Here is an 8,721-nt window from a genome sequence, read left to right as displayed (position 1 = left end):
GGTACAATAGGCCAGAAGTGGCCTCAGTACAAGGGACTTAGTCCCACCCCACTAGCATTAAAAAGAATTAAGAATATACTGTAACAATTTCAGATAATATATCTGTATTTAAATGTATATCCCACCACATTTCAATAAATCTCTTTGTGTATGCTGATGTTGGGACAGCCGTAGTATTATAAAAATTTAAGAGTAAAAACTATCATTTTTCACAGCCTTAGGAACAAGCAGTACATATGGATAATAAGAATAATAAAATATTGTGGGCCCTGTGTATTTAAAAGAGAGATTACACAGGGTGAATTAATGTGAATGAATGAGTCGTTTAATTAATTACGGTGTTAAGCCCCAGGTGATATTTAAGGCTTATGAAAATGCTTACTGTGTAGAGAGCATCACGTGAATCCCGCAGCTACACTTCAGAGCCATGGGCAGTTTAAAATCCCTATCAGGGGACTTCACATATATTAGACTGGAGATTCTGATGGCGATTAAATTCTAACGCCGTGTAGTCTGGTAGGAACGTACAGACATCTGGAGGAACTTGTTGTCTCCCTGCCCCTGGCTCCAACGCTGCCTTTACCTTCCTCACTCGATTCGGATAGTCCCTCTAACGAGCCTTGCCCAATCTTTGAACTTCAGGGTCTATGCTCGTTCCTTTCTGAGAATCTGACAGTCGTTCAACTGGTCAAAAAACTCCCCACCTTTCACGGAACCCAGGGAGTCATAACTCTGTAACATCTTAAGTTTTCACGGCGTTCATTTTCAAGGTTATAAAGAATTCTGACTTCAGGGATATAACGTCGTGCCGTTGAAAATCAACCGACGTTTCGGAGAACCATATCATCTCCATCTTCAGGGCCGTAAAACATGCCAAGGAAGAAACCAGCGTGAAGGATGTAGCAAGCAGAAGGTCACTTGACCTTCAAAGGACTACACGGCGTTATATCGCAGAAGATAGAAATCTTCATAATCAGAGCTGTGAGAACCTCAAGTCCTTCAAGATCATCGGTTTCTGGGATGTGCTGTAGCACAGTCTGGTAGATGTGTACAAACTTTTCGGAGGGAACTTCTGCCTCCATGTCCAGGGTAGATGACCGTCACTATGAAGTGTGCAGTCTTCTCAGATGTGATGCTGTTGAGTGTGGTACAAACAGTGCCAACGTTTCGGAAAAACACCTTGAAAAGAAAGAAGAAGAAGGTTTCTCCGCGGATCCAACTCTTAAGTCAGCTAACCTATTCACACCCTATTCCATTAATACTGCCCTTCCATATATGTCTATACCTTCCAAGTGATCCAGTCTATTCGGGTTTTACATCAAGAATATGTGTTTATCATCTCTCCTATGCGTGACATATGCCCTGCCCAGCCACATTCATCTTCAGTTGATCACGTGACGACGTGCAGTGACGTAGAAGCTTCCCACGATGTCCTCTCAGTCCTTCTCGCTTCGGTCCATAATATTCTTCCCATGACGCTGCGGTAAAATTCCATAAACTTGGGCGCTTGAATTTGGGAGAGAGATCAATTTTCGTATTCATATAGGAAGAGGTACATAAGTATGCAGGTACGGTATTGCAAGACAAGAACTTCGCCTTATTAAAAATTGTCTATCTGTCTGTCTGTCTGTCAATCTATGGCTCTACCGTCCATTTGCTAGACCTTCGCGGCTTTTTTTCAGTTTCTTAATCCTATAAACAGTCGGTACCCTTGGACGGGGGATCAGACAGTCTCAACGTCGCTACCTATACTAGGTACAACACAGAATAAACTCACACAGGCATCCATGCCTTGAGTAGGATTCGCACTCACGATCCCAGCGTTCGAGCGGAACCGTGCGGCCACTGATAGGTTATTACGAATTACACTCATGTTCAATAACGACTGCCATGCCGTACGCAAAAGCCTTTCAGGAGTGTGGAGGTCCTATGCACAACTTACCACTAAGGGTACTGGATCCTTTCCAAAAGTTTAAAATTTGCCGCTGATAGTTTCCATTGTATTTTGACTTACTTAAAAACCTATACTTGAAGGTTGATGTTTTGGTTGCTTCAGTGACTTCTTTCGTTTGATTTTATGCCTATGTTTTCTGAAAGAATTATGTAGGATGGCGGAATCCATTAGAATTTCTGAATGAGCAGTGGCTCTGTTCAGACGGATAATTCAGGGATCCTCCGAAAAACCGGAATTCGAAAAACTGACCCTAATGTGAGCGAGACGTGGAACGCTCTTGTCACATTCGCTTGGCTTACTGATGTCTGTGATCAATACAAAGTATCTGACACAATCTCCCAAACCACTCGACCTCCACACGCTCCACTTACACCTCAGTTTCCCTTGGAGCTCAGTCGCTGGTGCGGACGATAGGCGAGGGAGAGCATTCAACTCGCCCGGCAGTTTCGGTTCAGTTTAAGAATTCTCGAGAGATCGTGCATGTTCTCAGCAATGGCGAACTTCCTGGTCTGGCCAGTACCAAGCCGCCAGAGCATCAAAAGTGGAGAAATATGTAAAAAAGAAGAAGAAGAAAATAGAAACTTTTCTTCATCTTCCTTCAATAAAATTCTTATATTCGCTTGGAGTCAGCTCTACGAACAACGCCATAGTATTTCTTAGCTTCGTATCCACAAATCCAGTGAAGCGGGTAGATTCACCGGTTAACTAGGTGTCCACAAAAGACGGAAATACTGTTCTGTAGGTGCATTACCGCGCGACCTGACTTCTATATCATGATTCACCACTCTTTTCTAAGTGAATCGAAAAGACATCAATACAAATTCATCCCCGGGACCGACGTACATGGAGTGAATATTGCTCCTGTTTATAATACAACATCGCTATGGGTCTATTAACCGACTATCGAATATTCTGAAACGCTGTTTAAATGCAGTAGGCATCAAAGGTAGAGAGACAGGGCCCAACGTAGCTGTCATGAACCTGACTCTGGTCAGCCACTGGTAACATGCTGTAGGAACGTTACCTGAACTCATTCAATACAGTTCCCATCCAAACATTTAATTTAATAATATCACCCCTCGCACAATTCACAATCCATTATTTTATATAGTACAAGTGAAGCTATTTTGCTCGAGCTTAGTCACGTTCATCCCATCTTAAACCCGCCAATTATATTCCCGTAGAAAAAGAATTTGCACTGACGGAATCCTAATTATGTACATTTCTTCTAGCTCATTACATTTAGCTTAGAATGGGTGAGATTACAAACACATGGCTGGAAGAGGATAAACGTATCATGAACCAAAGTGTTATCCACAAAGTAGTCAATACTCGTAAAGATGATCAGAGACTTTCTCATGTACATTCGGCTTACATCACTCACTCGTGGAGCTGAACCCTTCTTGAGAAGCCGCCAATTCTGCAACTACTCACAAACTTCCCAGCATTTTATGGAACCCGAGGGTTCATTACTGTGTTCACAAGAGCTCTCCACTGGTCCCTATCCTGATCCACATGAATCCAATCCATACAATCCCATCTTATCTCTCTAAGATCCACTTTAATATTCCGTCCATTTATATCTTGGTCTTCCCAGTGGCTTCTTCCTTCCGGGTTTCCCACTAATATCCTATATGCATTCCTCTTCTCCCCATATGTGCTACATGCCCTGCCCATCTCATCCTCTTTGACTTAATCATTCTAATTATACGTTTTTCTTTTCGCTTAGTGGGGGGTTGAGTCCATCTGGGTCCACTCGCTACGGCGGCCACTGATTGGCCTATTGTACCTGCCCCGGGTGATTATGATGATGGAGAATTTGGTGGAAGAAGACTGGCAGGGGAAACCGAAGTACTCGGAGAAAACCCGCCCCAGCGCCACTTTGTCCACCACAAATCCCACTTGTCCAGACCTGGGATCGAACCCGGGCCGCCGCGGTGGAAAGCCAGTGACTAACCGCTTGAGCTATGGCGCGGCCTTCTAATTATACTTGGAAAAGAGTACAGGTTATGAAGTTCACATAGCCAAAAATGTTTACGTCTGCAGACCTGTCATACTTACATATTATATAAAAAGTGTGCCATGTAGACCCGTTTCTAGACAACGACTGCGAAACAAATGAGAGAACGGCCATCGCCAGGCAACAGCTTCGTAACAGTACTAGATCCGTTGGTAGGTAGTGGCCCACGGGCAACAATGGAAGTAATTTTAGAAGGGATGTTTTCTATGTGGTGTGCTCCGAGGCTATATGACTCGACCGACCGAGTTCAGTTCAATTAGTGTAGTGCAGTGGAGCGAGTTGATGGTGAGTGAGTCACTTAGTGGACTGCTGCAGTTCAGTTCTTGGAAGCTGCTGGTGTTAGAGCTGGTACCTGAAGCACAGGAATAGTTTGGGAACCGACAGTAATGGCAGTGCGCACAACTGTAGCCGCTACCAGGCAACGACTGGTGAAGACACAAGACTGAGAAGACTCAGTACGTGCTGTTGTGAACTGCAGAGTGTGCGAATTAGCGATAGGGCTATAGTTACTTGTAGTTACGTTCTGTAAGTTTTAAATAAATCCAATTACCAATTCAAACCCTGTCTACAATCACTCACACACGTGATAATATATTCAAAGATATGACATACAAATTTAAAGAGTCATCTTAACACTAATAACATACTAGGACAATTTAGATGTATTTTAAAACAACCTCACCACAATCTATGAGCCGATTTCCTAGTAAAGGTGGGAGCCTCGACGTCTCACAACCCTATGGGCCTTCAAGGCCGGTTACAGGGATAGCTTTACTTTGTGCTTTTACTCTAAATTAAAATAACTCACTGAAGAACAGAAATGTTGGAATAGAAGGCAATGGGTACCCCTTTACACCAGTGTTCACATGTCCTCGCCGTACGTTTATTTCATATATGTCAAGACGAACAGATGAGCGAGCCACTGTGGTTTGTTCGTCACTCTCCGGTTGCAGTTCATTCCTCTGAGCACAAATATATTTCCAATGCCGCCTACATAATGTTTAGTCATAGTATTCTGTACACTAAATTGACACATCCCACAGACTATGTAGATCATCAATTAATTATGCTTATCATTTCCAGAGAATAAACATAATCTCTAGCTGTGATGCTGTAGAATCCACTGTGCAGTTATTACATGGCCTACATCCATCAAACTGATGCTCTTGTGTTCGCTGTGCATTGTGGGAACAATAGCGCTAATTAATGGCCGGTGGGGACAGTTGAGTATAATGAGCAGGGGATCAACAGCTTCAGCAGACCGTCCGTGCTCCGTGGGCACCTCGAAACAACGGTTAGTAAGCCCGCCCCTCTCTTTTCAGGTGCGGTTACGTATCTGAGAAACGTCTATTAAAAGTCCTCTTTAAAAAAAATGCAAGAAAAAACAACTTTCGAACCGTTAAGCGGATTTGAGTCAAACTTAATACTGGGGGACTTGTTTACTAAAATCTGTCGACATATGCCACTTTTGGTAAAACTCGGGATACAAACAAGGAGCGCTTCACATGAGAACCTACATGGGTCTACGGCTCATATAGCCCTTTGGAAATGGGCCACTTTTTTAGTTTCTTAATCCTAAACAGCCGGTAGGACTCCGTGGACTAGGGATTAACCCGTCGTAAGGCCTATACATACACACAGAACAGCACGAACACAGACACCAATACCTTGAGTGGAATTCGAACCCACGAGCCCAGTGTTCAAGCAGGCGAAGACGGTTCATGCCTTAGACCGCGCGGCCGCTGTGATCGGCTGAACAATTTTTAGCGCAGCGAATGAAACAGAAGCTGTAGGGAAAAACGAAATATATTGTGACGGACTAATGATATGTAAACATCATAGCTTTAAGATTAATTTTAATATTATCTTATGATATGCCTATATCTTCAAAACAACTTTTTTTCTTAAGGTTTCCTACCGATACATAATATGCATTTCTCTTGTGTCTTGCATCCAGTAGTAGAGACGTTTATCCCAAATGCGTGTATTAAACTATTACCAGAAGATTATCACGGAGCGTGTGCTCTTCTGCGCTGTAAAGTGTTTAGTTCACAGACAAACTAACATTTCAGAGGAACATACCGATTCAGTATTCAGGGTCGAAGAGTAAGGTGGGCATGAAGCGGCCTCCGTAGTCTAGGGGTAACGTTCCCACCTCATGTCTCTAGGAGACTTCTGAGCAAAATTAGGCAAAAGTTTCCCGCCCAAGTAGTTTCCAATGCCTCCGGTAGATGGGGAAGTATCGAGTACCACTGCCTGCCTCGCTGGCTGAACAGGGCTGATAGCGAGCACCAGTATCGGAAGGGTATGGCGACTGGTAGAATATCAAAGGGGGACGTACAATAGACTATTAGTCGCGGTGCATGGGGAAACCCACCCCCTCCATTAATAATAATAATAACAAGATGGGCATGAAATCAGAAGAGTTCACCTCCTGCTTCTGATACTATCTTGCATGACTTACTGTTCGAACCTGAAGAGAGAAGCGGTATGTTCTTTAGAAATGTCGGACTGTCTACGAACTACAAGACGTTACAGCACAGAACCCCAGTCACTACCCAGTCACCTCAAATCCAGCATCTTCTTGTTGCACTTGGTTCAACATTATTATTTTATAGAACGCCGTAAAATACGGGATTCTGAGACTCCTTCCAGCGTCACAGCTGAAGAAGTCGACTACATGAATCCTAATCATGTGCTGCAACAAGGGGACGAAAGTTCCACTCAATCGAAGTGGCGGCCCTCTGAACACATCGCCACGACTCTGGACATGTGACCTGTACTAGAGGCGTCGCATGTAATTATCGCACAGAAACAAGATTAACAGCCAAGCCCCTGGCCTGTAGACCCGGCTGCGAATGCCGACGCTACAGGAGCTGATAAAATTCGCGCGCTGGGACAATTAGTTAATGCACGGAACCTAACATTTGCCCGCAGCAAAGCGCGATAGACCCGCGCGAGGTGAGAGAGGGAAGGGTGAGTGACAGAGAGAGAATGAGAGGTGTAACTGCATGCCCAGAACTTTTGTTAGTCTCTCCTCACACCCTCTGGTTCGATTCTTACTTGGTGCATCTTTGCTACAAATATATTTCTGGACATTAACCATCGCCCTGCTTTTATTTGAAAACAGCCACAAGCCATCTGCCTTTAATCTTAGAACAGTTTCTCTCTTACATTTATATAAAAAAAGTAAAATTTGCCTTGTGCTTAATTAAGTACCATGACACGCAAGCATATGGGGGAGTTGAAACAGAGCTCCACTCATTCTTAACTTTATTACACAGAGGTGGGGGCTGGATTCACGTCCCAGCCGCTTTACTCGCCGGTACCTATTGGACAGTTGGCTGAGTGGGCCCAAAATTCGGTATCTTTGCTGTGGAGAACAGATAAATTTCATGCTACTATTGGGTACCGTCCAGCCAGTACGCAGTCATTAAAGATTAAATCCACGAATCCCGGTCTATGCTGGCGAAGGCCATCAACAATTTATCCTACTGACCGACCTACGGGACTCGCGACCACATTTTACTGTCTCAGAATTGAGACTTCCCTTTTTGTCGCCTCCTACGACTCGCAGGGTCACTGTGGAGATATTCGACCCCACCTCAAAGCTGGGGACTAACTGGGCAGCACAAATTTTGTTCCTTATAACCATTTTGCACGGACCTAGTAGAGAACATAGTTTCAACAGTAACTACTATTGTGCTCGTATCTGTTGCAGCGAGAACGTGTTTACCGATACGTTGCCTAGAAACGAGTTGCATAACATCGTTGTTTATTCGCCTATTGCATAGCAACGGCTATACACGCTACAATAGTGTGTTCGGTTTGGGTAACTTGTAGTGAAGTTGTGACCGTTAAGATTATTCTTCCCATTGTCTGTTGCATGAAAAGTTAAATTTACTGACGTGAAGCCGTGTAATTTGGTTGATAGTTATGAACGTTTTGCATAAACCTATTACCTCCGCATTATGCACTGAAGATTGAGGCATACTGTTCCTCCGAAATGTTCGTAACTAGACAACATGGCGTCACATCCAGAAGACAAGCGATCTTAATAGTCACCTCAGTCAGTACCTCAAATCTCGCTTTACTGACGGATGAGGGACAATTTTATGTTGCGGGGTATCTCTTGTTGCTGCAAGCTTTTTTGTTTTTCCCCCTTGGCACAACAGCACCAGTGGGCCTAGGCCTACCTCCATGAACTTCTCCGTTCACTTCGGTTTTTCTAGATCTTACACATTCGGTAGGACTCCTTGGGCGGGTAATCAGCTCGTCGCAAGGCCTCTACCTGTACACACACAAACTAACATCCATGCCCTGAGTGGGATTCCAACCCACGATCCCGGTTTCCAAGCGAGCGAAGACAGTACATGCCTTAGACCGCTCGGCTACCGTGACCGACTGCTGCAAGCTTACGTACTTAGAATTTCACTGTCACTGACGCTTGCTCGCTCCTGCAGCCTGTAGTCTGACTCACCCTTGTGTTCGCTGTGTTGATTTCTCAGCCACTTCAGCTTAATGACTCCGACCCTCTTCATCATGTATGGACCCGCCCTTGCTTAATGACGAGTAATCCCTCACATCCAGGGCACTTCTTCAGTCAGTGAGGTTGAAAGAGACGCTATGCTTTCCTGTTTGAGCATAACAAAGTGTGTATGTGACGCAGAGGTAATTTCTGCCCGTCCAAAATTGCATCTTTCGTCATCCAAACAACGTCACGGGCTTACACGAAACTGGTAGGAGT

At 44.3% G+C, this 8,721-nt stretch overlaps 1 protein-coding gene across 1 annotated transcript in view; it reads right to left on the bottom strand.

Annotated features, from left to right (window-relative positions):
- LOC111865830 (collagen alpha chain CG42342) overlaps window positions 1-8,505 on the bottom strand; it is a gene marked incomplete at its 3' end in the record, with an annotated part of 284,652 nt that extends 276,147 nt beyond the window's left edge. Inside the window, 1 exon segment of the mRNA XM_023854166.2 lies at window positions 8,455-8,505.
- Between the last annotated feature and the right edge of the window lie 216 nt (window positions 8,506-8,721).

This window comes from Cryptotermes secundus, unplaced genomic scaffold (genome assembly GCF_002891405.2).
Source record: "Cryptotermes secundus unplaced genomic scaffold, Csec_1.0 scaffold1057, whole genome shotgun sequence".
Taxonomy (NCBI): domain Eukaryota; kingdom Metazoa; phylum Arthropoda; class Insecta; order Blattodea; family Kalotermitidae; genus Cryptotermes; species Cryptotermes secundus.
The sequence above is the reverse complement of the archived record's forward strand: the minus strand, read 5'-3'. Positions and strand labels throughout refer to the sequence as shown.